At 35.0% G+C, this 12,554-nt stretch overlaps 1 protein-coding gene across 8 annotated transcripts in view; it reads left to right on the plus strand.

The window, feature by feature from the left end:
• The window catches only part of KIAA1328 (KIAA1328 ortholog), a 361,755-nt gene that overhangs the window by 68,942 nt on the left and 280,259 nt on the right, over positions 1 to 12,554 (plus strand). The window lies entirely within an intron of this gene.

Below are 12,554 nucleotides of genomic sequence, written 5' to 3' on the forward strand. Positions count from 1 at the left end.
AAATCTTAGGATTATTTGTTCTAGTTCTTTGAAAAATGCTGTTGAAATTTTGACAAGGATTGCATTGAATCTATACATTGCTTTAGGTAGCATCGACATTTTAATAATATTCTTCCATTCCATGAGTATGGAATTTCTTTCCATTTGTTTGTGTGGTCTTCAATTTCTTTCATAAGCTATAGGTTTAACATATACACCCTTCATTAGGTTAAAGCAGTTTCCCTCTATTTCTAGTTTGCTGATAGTTCTTATCACAAATGGATGTTGCATTTTGTAGGAGGCTCTATGTCAAGCAATATGATCATATAGTGTTTCTTATTTACTATATGGTGAGTTATATTGATTTTTGAATGTTGAAGCAGTTTTGGATTTTTGGGCTGAACCCCATGTGGTGTGATGTATTATACTTTTATATGTTGCTGGATTTTATTAGCTAATATATTATTCAAGATTTTTGTTTATAAGAGATACTGGTCTGCAGTTATTTGTTTTTGTCTTGTAATGTCTTCATCTGGTTTAGTATCAGTGTGATACTGGTCTTAAAGAATGAACTGGAAACACTTCTGTTCCTCACTTTAGTTCCTGCAACAGTGTATAGAATGAGTTTTACTCTTTTTCCCCTTAAATTTCTGTTAGAATTCACTCATTAAGTTATCTGAGCTTGAAGTGGTTTTTGTTTGTTTGGTGGTGGATGTTGTTGTTGTTGTTGTTTTTCCTTTCTGATAGGAACATGTTCAACTACAAATTCAAGTTTGATCAACATGGGACCATTCAGGTTATCTATTTCTTTTTGAGTAAGCTTTGATGGTTTGTGTTTTTCAAGGATTTTGTCCATCTCTTCTATGTTTTCAAATTTATATGCATGAATTTGGAGTATTACAGTACTGAGTATCAATGGTTTTTTGAATTATGTTCATTTTAATTTGGAATAAAGTCAGCAAATTTCTTTCCTCCTCTTTGGAATATACTTAAAAAGGGATGTGCAAAAAAATATGGTTGTTTCCTCCTTGTGGAGAAATTGCTGTTTGTCATTTCTTGAACTTGAGCCTAATAGCTTAACTTAAGAGTGACAGTTGTTCTTAAGACAGCAAAGTAATTTGTTTTCATTTATTGTATCAATTTACAAACAATTTGTGTGGAAACCATAGATACTTTTTTATAGCCGATTTTGACCATATTTTTGCAGACTTGGGAGAGTGTATGTCAGTTGTGAATATATTAAATGAGATTACAAGACAGAATTTGCATCTGTATGAATCCAGGATAGTGGGTTAATTATTATTTATATATATAAGTTGCCAATTATTTATAATAGTATATTAGATTTAAATTGAGCAGCTTCTCCCTTTTTATACAGTATTGTGACATCAACTTTATTGCCAGTGTAAGTTCAAAAAAGTATCCCTATTTCTAAAGCTAAATTGAAGTAGACTTTATTATCCACATAGACTGAACCAGAGTCTGTGTGTGTGGTAGATTTGGCCCTAGTTCTTTACCCATTTCTAAATCCACTTTCCATGTGACTTTACAGTTATATATATTTACCTTCCTGTTGATTTGGGATATAATCATATTATTATGATCAAATAGAGTGAGTCAAAAGTGAAAGATAGTATGCCATTTTCAAACCTGGTCATTGAAAAAAACGGCCTTGAGGGGCACCAGGCTGGCTTAGTTGGTAGAGCGTGTGACTCTTGATCTCAGGGTTGTGAGTTCGAGCCCCACATTGGGTACAGAGATTGCTTAATAAAATATTTCTTTTCTTTTTTTCTTTTATTTTTTTTAAATTGTTTTAATGTTTATTTATTTTGGGGAGACAGTGAGACAGAGTGAGGGAGTGGCAGAGAGAGAGGGAGACACAGAATCTGAAACAAGCTCCAGGCTCTGAGCTGTCAGCACAGAGCCCGACATGAGGCTTGAACCCATGAAGTGTGGGATCATGACCTGGACTGAAGTCAGGAGCTTAACCGACTGAGCCACCCAGGTGCCCTCTTTTTTTTTTTTTTTAAATGGGCCTTGAATGTTTTCTCTTATCTTACTGCATTTCTGTCACTGTCATGAGAAACATTCTCAGGAGGATGAAAAGTCTTTGGAAGCAGTCTACCCTTTATTGCCCAGGGTGAATATATCACGCGTTATCAGTACCCCAGAAGAGTCCCCTCGTGGCTCCTTCCAATTACTACCACCTCCCCCCACCAGTGGTGGCTTTTATAAACCGTAGCTTACTTTTTACCCTGTTGCCTTGCAGATTCCCAGTTGTTTGGCAGAAATCTTGAGGGAAAATCAACATGTTGAGGCTTCAGAAATCTACCAAAAGCTCCACTGGTTTTGTATTCTATTTTATATTCAAAAAATGCTTTCTATAATAGTTTAGTTTATAAAAAATTGCTAGAATCAGTTTACAGTATAATTCCCGGGACTCCTGGGTAGCTCAGTCAGTTAAGTGTCCAACTTCGGCTCAGGTCACGATCTCACGGTTCGTGAGTTTGAGCCCCACGTTAGGTCTCTGTGCTGACAACTTGGAGCCTGGAGCCTGCTTCGGATTCTGTGTCTCCCTCTCTCTCTGCCCCTCCCCTGCTCAGGCTCTGTCTCTCTCTCTCAAAAATAAGTAAATGTTAAATGAAAATTTACAGTGTAAGTCCCAAGATTTTGGCATTTTTAGCCTGTTTTCCTACCTCTTTCAAAACAATGTTGTATTTAGGAATTAGAATTGTGGCCGTGAATCCTTGTTAGCCATTAAGGAGATATGACATTCTTCTTTCAAAATACTTAGCTTACCAAGGCAGAAGAGAAGAGTTAGACTTTCTATTAAAACTGGTAGTGAGTGTTTAAACCAAAAATGGCTTTGGTCATTTGTCAACCAGAAGTCCTATTTTCTTTTTAACTCTCTATTATTTTATTGTGACCTTGAACAAAAACCTTACACGTATTTTATTTACTGTTTAAATTGCTCTATTTTTTTGCAAAGCAAGCCATCTGCTCTTAAAGCATCTAGGCAAGAAACACAGACTCAAAGAAAGAAATTGCATGAAGCTGTGTAGTATAGTGGTTGAAAAGAGAAGTAAGACCTATTTGGATTCAACATTAGGATATGTTCCAATTAAGCTGCATGAATTTGGTCAAATTATTTTTTAAGCCTCATATACCCCCTATGTGGTATGTGTATCTGTGTAACAGATTTTACCTCATGTGATTATTAAGAAGGTTATATGTGATAAAAAATGCATTTAAAGACTTAATATAGTGCCTGGTGCATAGTAAACACTCACAAAGAGCTCTTTGATGATATTATTATTGTTAATTACTCCTATTACTGTTACTAAATATTTCACTGGAAATAGGAAAATCTAAGCAATTTTAAGGCTTTATTAAAAATACTCTTTCTATGCTTTATGAATTTTAGAATTTAATATCTTGTAGATTACTACTATGACCTTGTGAAACAGTTTTTTTCCCTTCACATCTCTGTTAATCTTTTAGTTAAATGTGTCTGTTTATATGAATTTTTTCGAAGTATTCATTTTCTATAGCTACTGCAACAAATTGTTATGGACTTAGCAATGTAACACGGCACAGATTTATTATCTTATAGTTCTGGAGGTCAGTTCAAAAATCAGTCTCAGTGGGCTAAAATTACGGTGTCAGCAGTGCTGAGATCCTTTGGAGGTTCTAGGAGAGAACCCTCCCCCACCTTTCTTAGTTTCTAGAGTCTGCCAGTATTCCTTGGCTTCTGGCCCAGTGATAATTCAACCTCTTTTTCTGTCATCATAGATCTTTCTCTGGCTCTGACTCCTTTCCATGAGGACGCCTGTGGATATATTGGGCATGCCCAAATAATCAAGTATAATCTTACTATCTCAAGATCCTTAATTTAATCATATATACAAAGTCACTTTTTCTAGGTAATGTGACATATTCACAGGAATTTGGGATAAGGACATAGAAATCTTTGAGTGTACCATTATTCTGCCTACCACCATCCTTCCTGCAGCCCCCAGAACTTCATTCCTGTCCCACATGTAAAATACATTCACCCCATCCCAACATTCTAAAAGTCTAAACCCATTACAATATCAACTTTAAAAATTTTTTCTAAATCCTTTCAGCTCAAAAATTCAAATCTCATCATCTAGATGAGGTATGGGTGAGGTTCTGGGTATGATTTGTCTTAAAGCACAAATCCTATCCATCTGTGAACTTGTGGAATTGAAGAAACAAGTTATCTGCTCCCAAAAGACAGTGGTGGGACAGGAGTAAGATACAAGTTACAAACATTCTCATTCAAAAAGGGAGAAAAATGGAGTTACCAGTTCCTGGCAGGCAATTTTGAAACCCAGCCTGGCCAGCTCCATTAGGTTTCAGTACCTGGGAAAGATAGTCTCTGATGTGAGGTTCTACTCTTACAGACTCATGGCTCTTTAAATCATTCTTCCTTTTTCATGAAGGCTAGTACGTGTTCACAGTTGAGTAGTTTCATCAGCCTGATTCCAGCTTATGGTATTTGTCCTCTTTTATTTTGTCCTCTCTCTGTCCCTAGCTGGAACAGAGCTAACAGTGTTTCTGTTTTTTGGTTTTTTTGTTTTGTTTTGTTTTGTTTTTTAACATTCTCCAGAACCTTGTGGGTTTCCTATGTATGTCTTGGGGATTCCTTCTGTTATCTAGGGGCTCCTTCATAAATCTTTCCTGAATGATCCCATCTCTGTATCTGGGTTCTGCCTCAATGGCTGGAGTCCGAGTCACATGCCTAATCTATTCCAAGATCCTTCTGTGTGTTTGAGTATTCTGACTTTTTGATCTTCCCAAGGCACTATGGAAAGGTTGCCTAGCATGTTTTAGGGCAAAGTCCCCTTTGCTATTTAATGTAACATAGTCACAGGTTTTTGGGATTAAGATATGGTCATCTTTGTGGAGATGGGCATTATTCGGCCTACCATAGTATTGTTCTTGTTTTTCAAAGAATTTTTTTTTTTTAATTTCAGGTACATCCCTAATAATACACTCCTTCCTCCCCCCCCCCCCAAACATACACATATGTATGTATATAGGTATTTGCAACCAAATAGTGTTGCAGTAACTGTTATTCATTAGGGAAATACACATATTTTGGATATATCATCTTGGGCTTCTGACCAATTATAATTTGTTTTTAACACAGTAGAAATGACTTCTGTCAGGCCATCTGTACTTCTAATCTAAATTAAATGGTATATTTCTCATTTCCTATGTCATTTATGCATGCATTTGCATTATCTGGTTTTAAAATATTTTTATAAGTTACATGAGGTACATGTGATTTATTTAACTACATTTTAGGCTCTTCAGTTTAAAATGTCATTTTGACATGTCTCAGTTTAACTTTCTTTTTGTTTTATCTGGTACTGTACTCAGTAGAATGAATTCTCATTGACAGATTCACTTTTATATTTTGTTTTAATTTATCTAATTTTCATCTAATATTACTTTCCAAAATCTTATTAGATAGTACAAAATTACTGTCAAATGTTCTAAAGCTTCCCATTGGTCTCTTCAAATCCATCTTATTTTATAAATATCTGGCAGAATATTTTTTCTTTTGTATTTTTGTGCTTCAGCATTGGTTATTCTAGGAAGTTTATAGATATTTTTTGACATTTTTTCCGTTGTTGATTATCAACACTGAAATACGTTTTTAAAACTCAATACCATTTCAGTATCTAATGCATTTTCAGTCTTTAATCTTATTTTGAAGTTGTAAGTTGTTATTCAGTAGTGGATGTTCACTGCAATGATTTTAGGGAGAGTTGTTACAATTTTTAAGGGGCACAGTAAAGTTGTATCATCAATTATTTTTTTATATTTTTTTAATTATTATTTTTTAGAAACATACATTAATGCTAAAAACTTTAAGAACAGTTTCTTAGTTTTGTATGCACTGAATTGGGAAACAATTTGTCATTTTTATAGTTGTAAACACTGTGTCACCTCTGTTAGTAGTTTCCGCCAGAGATTGATGATATATATTTAGTTATCTCTATGATGTGATTTTGAGAAAAGAAGGAAGTATAATAAGGCTCTTTTATTTTTTTTTATTTTTATTGTTTTTCATGTTTATTTATATTTGAGTGGGAGAGAGTACGCATGTGCAAGCAGGGGAGGGTCAGAGAGAGAGAGAGAGAGAGAGAGAGAGAGACAGACAGACAGACAGACAAACAGACAGACAGAATCCGAAGCAAGCTCCAGGCTGTGAGCTGTCAGCACAGAGCCTGAAGCGGGGCCCGAATTCACGAGCTGTGAGATCATGACCTGAGTCCAAATCAGATGCTTACCCGGCTGAGCCACCCAGGTGCTCCTAATAAGGCTCTTTTAATAGCCATGTATCAAGATGATCTGTAATGATAAGAATAAATAATGGTGAAGTAGAAAAGAATAGTGACTTACTATATTCATGTTTATAGCTCAGAAAGCTGCAATTCACGGAGGTTGTGTAACTTGGTCCATCAATTAGTAAGTAGTCCCAACAGTTTGGATACAACTGTCCCTGAAGTTCTAGCTATCCCTGAAGTTCTAGCTCTTGCTATCCCTGAAGTTCTAGCTCTATTCAATTACCGGTGACACGTTTATGCTAGAGAAGCAGTTGGTTTTGAGACGAAAACTAAAATAAGTTACATAAATTATGTATTGTATTGAAATAGGGTGGCCTAATTGATTTATAAATATATATAGTTTTTCACTTCTCAGGTAATTTGCTTATATGCTTAAGTTTCCTCTAATTTCCAGTATCATTGCAGAGATTAATGTTTAAGTGGCAGTCTTTGCCATATCGACAGCACCATATATAATCTTTCCAACTTGTACAAATAGTCACTTCATATATTTAAGAGGTTAAAAGTCAGTTGACACAGTTTCAAATACTTTATTGGCTTATTTTTATTTACGCACAACCTGGCTATTTGTCTTTGCATTAGCTGACTCCGTGTTATACAGCCATCTTATCCTAAAACAAGTCTTGTCTTCAGTTCAATCATTCCATTTCCTTTTATTTATTCATGTTGTTGTCTATCTTCAGTGCTACAGCAGTCTTCACTATCAAACTAAGTTCCTCCAATGCTAGCTAAGGAAATTAATCTTTTGTAACTCACCCTATTCGGAGATGTCCTTTACCTTATTTTAAAATTCTTTATTAATTACTTATAAATATTTATACTATATAGTGTGTACTTTTAAATAGCTTTCCCTGAGAAAACTTCTGTACTTTGTTTTTAAGTGTATATTTTTCTTTTACTGGTTACTCAGTAAATTTTCACATATGTGTTTAACTTACCGAAGTCTAAAGTTAGTATCTTTACTCTTCATGCATAGAACACATTAATTCTATTAACTGCACTACTCCAATTTATATGTTGCCATTGTTTTGTATTTAAATTAGGGGTTTTTAAAAGAGCTCTTTGAGTGTAGCTTAAAAAAAGAAACACCACAGATTATTTCTTGTATCTCAGACCTTCTACCTGGCATCACTTCCCTTCTTTTTCAAGTATATTCTTTAGCATTTCTTTTTGTGAGGATTTCCGGGTTTCATCTATACTTCTTTTTGTCTAAAAATGTTTGTGTTTTCGCTTCATTCTTAAGATTCTAAGTCGGTGGTTACATTTTGCCAGCTCACTGAAGACATACCATTCTACTCTCTTCTGGCTTTCATTTTTGTTCTCTAGAGCCATCTGTTTGCATACTTCTCAGTCCTCTTCTTTATATGTGGTTTGTTCTGTGGTTTCATTCTGATGATTCTAGTTATGAATTTCTTTCTGTTTACCCTGCTTAGGAGTCATCTGTTATCTTGAGTCTGTAGATTTGTGTTTCATTGCTAGTGAGAAATTTTTAGTTATTATGTATTGCTGTTGCCCCTTACTCTCATTCGTTGCCTTCAGGAAACTCAGAGTAGATATATTTTTGATCACTTTATTTTATCCTTTATAACTTTTCATCTCTTTTCATATTATCTTTGTTTCTCTATGCAACATTCTGGCTTTTTCAAGTGTCCTTTAAAATCTCTCTTTTCATTTCTGTCTAAGCTACTGTGTTAAATGCTTCCATTGAAATTTTAAATTTCAGCCATATTTTTGGGGCGCCTGAGTGACTCATTTGGCTAGGCATCCGACTTCAGCTCAGGTAATGATCTCACGGTTAGTGGGTTAAAGCCCCGCACCGGGCCTTCTGCTGTCAGTGCGGAGCCTGCTTCAGATTCTTTGTCTTTCTCTCTCTCTCTCCGTCAAAAATAAGTAAACATTTGGGGGCCTGGGTGGCTCAGTCGGATGAATGTCCGATTCAGCTCAGGTCATGATCTCACCGTTCGTGGGTTCAATCCCCACATCGGGCTCTATGCTGACAGCTCAGAGCCTGGAGCCTGCTTCAGATTCTGTGCCTCCGTCTCTCTCTGCCCCTCCCCTGCTCATGCTCTGTCTCTGTCTCTCAAAATAAATAAATGTTAAAAAAAATTGTTTTAAATAAGTAAACATTAAAAAAAATTAAAAATAAATTTGAGCCATATTTTTATATAGCTAAAAAGTTATAGTTGGATCTTCAAATCTATTTGGGCATTCTTTATTGTTTTCTACCCTCTGTTCATGTTTTCATCCTTCTGTTTTCTTTTATTGGGCATATTAAATATAATTATTTTATCTTCCATGACAGATGATTCCAAAATGTGAAAACTTTGTAGGTCTGTATCTGCTGTGTGTCGTCTAACTGATTCTCACTTATGGTATTTGTTGCTATCTAGATACTGATTTTTTTTTTTTTTCTGTGAATTGCTTATTTGCTTTGTAGTTTTGTTTCTGGGAATTCTTTGAGGTTTGTGATAGAGGTAGGTTTTTCCAAAGTAGGTTTGGGTTTTTTCCCAAAGTGCTGTCATATAGTGTGATCTCTATAATTTAGATTATCATTTTGCACCACCTGGGTAGTATAAATTTTAGATGAAAATATATATGAAGGCAGTTTCGTGGTCGCAGATTCTTAGGATGATTTGTGTAGTCACTTGAGGTTTTCATTTTCCTACTATAATATCTTCATAATACAGATGTAGGAAAGGAATGTAAGAAACAAAGACTGCTCAGTTGAGTCTGTTTCTTTTGTGTGTGTGCCAAAGCACATCAGCACGTGCTCTACAGGGGAAGACCTTTTGATGAGACAGCAAAACTCCTGGATGTGGTGGAAGAGACGATTAGATGCTAACTTTAAGCTCTAATACTTTATGTTCATAAAAATCCCAAGGAATCTTAAAAAACAAACAAACAAAACTCCCAGAGCTATTAAATGAGTTTAAAATGTTACAGGATACAAGATCAAGGTACAAAAAAAAAAGAAAAAAAAAAGATCAATGTACAAATATTTATCACAATGAAGAACTAGAAACTGAAATTTAAAAAATTGCTGTTTACATTGTCTCCCCCACAAGTGAAACAATAAGGTATTAAATACATACGGAATCTGAAGGCTAAACGCCACAAAATGTTGACAAAAGAAATTAGAGAAAACCTAAGTAAATGAACAGACCAGTCATGTTCATAGAGTGGAAGATTCAACATAGTGAAGGTGTTAATTACCCTGGAATTGTAAATCCCTATCAAAGTTCCAGCAAGATTCTTTGAAGATATAGTCAAGGCGATTCTAAAATTTATATGTAAAGGTAAGGAAGCCAGAATATCTAAAACAGTTATTTAAAGGAAATAAAAAGTTGGAGGACTCCCACTACTCAATTTCACTAGAGTAATCCAATGCAGTATTGGCAAAAGGACAGATCCATAGATTCATGGAACAGAATAGAGATTACTGAACTGGAGCCACACAAGTTTGTCTACTGGTTTTTGGTTTTGGCTTCTGGTTTTTGACAAAGGTGCAATAGTGTCCTCAATTAGAGATAGAGTTCTTTGATATGACACCAAAATAATGATCCATAAAAGAAAATTAACAACTAATTAGACAGTATCAGAATAAAAGTTTCATATGTGCAAGAAAGACTCCATTAAAGACAACGAAAAAAATATACCACAGACTGGGAATAAACATTTGCAAATTACATATCCAACAAAGGATGTAAACTCGGAGTATATAAAGAAGCCTCAAAACAAGAAAACATCCTCATTTCAAAAAGGGAAAATATTACAACTGACATATAGGAGAAGACTAATATCTTCTTCCTCTGCCCTTTTGAGTTCTCAACTGGGACCCCTGTAGCAAAGGCTAGATTAACAACAGAAGAGCATACAAATTTAATTAGTGTAAGTTTTATGTGACACTGGAGCCTTCATAAGAAATGAAGACCTGAAGAAATGGTTCAACCTGAGTGTTTGTATGCTAGGTTTGATGAAAAGTGGAAAGTCATGGAAAGGTATGATAGGACAAACCTGAACAAAGTGTAGTAAACTGGGAGAAATTTGTACCAAAGCCTGTTTGTTCAGATTCCACTGTGTCCCTTCATCTTTGGAGATAAAGATGTTCTTTTCCTCTGGATATAGGAAAGTCACCTCTCATATAAGGGTTTTATAACCTGCTTCAGAGGAAGGTCCAGAAAGTCCTTTGTGCACATTCCATATTTCATTTTCCTTCCGCTTGAAATATTCAGCATGCCAAGGTGCCAGCCATGTTTGGGAGTAGTGTGTCCTGAAGCCTATCAGACACTTCACGAAAAGACAGTATACAAATGGCAAGTAAACATGAAAAGCTGCTCAACATTTTTACTCATTTGGAAAATGCAGATTAAAGCCATAATGAAATACCATTTCACACGTATGATGGGTAAAGCCTTAAAAAATACAATAGTGTTGTCAATGATGCGGAAAAACTGGAATTCTCATACATTTCTGGGGGCTATGAAAATGGCATATCCATGTTAGAAAAAAATTTGGCAGTTTCTTATAAAGTTAAGCATTCATTTATTGTATGACTCAGCAATTCCACTTCTAGGCATTTATGAGAAATTAAATGAAACAAGAGAAATGAAAACTTACACACAAAATCCTGAATGTAAATGAGTATGGCAGCACTATGCCTAATCGCCAAAAATCAGAAACAACTCAAATGTCTTTCAATGAGTGAATGAATACACAAACTGGTAAACCCATTTGATATAATACTGCTTACTCTGCACTAAAAAGGATCAAACTGTTGTTATACCCAACAACACGGATAAGTCTCAAATGCAGGATTAATCCATGATATTTTCATGATCCAAACAAAGTTCAAGGACATGGGGGCACCTGGGTGGCTCAGTCGGTTAAGTGTCTGACTTTGACTCAGGTCATGATCTTGAGGTTTGTGGGTTCAAGCCCTGTGTTGGGGGTTCTGTGCTGACAGCTCAGAGCCTGCTTTGGATTCTGTGTCTTCTCTCTCTGCCCCTCCCCTGCTTGTCCTCTCTCTCTCTCTCTCTCTCTCTCTCTCTCTCTCTTTCTCATTTTAAGAATAAATAAACATTAAAAAAATTTTTTTTTAAGTTCAAGGACATGGAGTTTTGCATAACAAAGAACATTCATGTACTGAATAAAGGTTCCCCCTTCCTAGATGAGCTATTAGTTTAGATAAATCTTCAGATGAGTATGGAATTGCTCAATCCTTTCACCGTAGCAAAGGATAAAAAAAAAAAAAAAAAAAAAAAGCAGCAGCAAATGACTTTAAATAGGGAGTTCTGGACTTGATATGTGAAATGTTTGAACATATAACTATATATGTTCTATGAATATAGTTTATAACAATGATGTTAGGCAACTTCAGGCATCACATTTCTATTACTAGTTCTTGTTTTTCATGGACTATATTGAGAATTTACATTTTTAGTAATGTCTTCAACATCAGGATCAAAGTGATCTTTGAAAATTTTTATGAATTGGGCAACCGATTTTTCAATTATGTGAAAAATAATTGTGGATTTTAAATTTTACTTAGTCCTATTATGTAATCGGGCTGCATCTTTTGGTTTGTTTCAGTTGGGAAACTTAACGTACCCTTTTATTTTGTGGACCCTGTGAGATACATAGGATCAGGCATACTTGCTACTGATATAGAACCTAGTTTCTACACAGAGAAATGTTTACCTACCTTTGGTCACAGAAATATTCTCCTGTGTTTTCCCCTAAAAGTTTTAAAGCTTTGGCTTTTATATTTCAGGTTTTGTTTTTTACCTTGATTTAAAATTATATATATTGTGAGGTAGGGGTTGAAGTAGTTTTTTCCGTGTAACTATTTGTTTCAGCACCATCTGTTGACCGGCTTTTCTTTACCCATTGTTGCTGTGTCATCTTTGTTGATAATATCTATTTCTAGACTCTTTGTGACTCATTTCTCAACTTTTATGCCAATGTAATGCTGTCTTGATTACTGTGGTTTTATCATAAATGTCTAATTCAGATAAATCCTCCATCATTGTTCATATTTGTCCAGATTGTTTTGGCTATTCTAGTTTTTGGCTTTTCTATGTAAATTAAGAAATAGAGTGTCAGTTTCTATTTAAAAAAGAAAAAAACACTTCCTGGGATTATGACTAAGAGGTTATTGAATCCATAAATTAATCTGTAGAACATTGACATCTT

Source organism: Puma concolor, chromosome D3 (genome assembly GCF_028749965.1).
Source record: "Puma concolor isolate L17-30 chromosome D3, mPumCon1.1.hap2, whole genome shotgun sequence".
In the NCBI taxonomy this organism is placed as follows: Eukaryota; Metazoa; Chordata; class Mammalia; order Carnivora; family Felidae; genus Puma; species Puma concolor.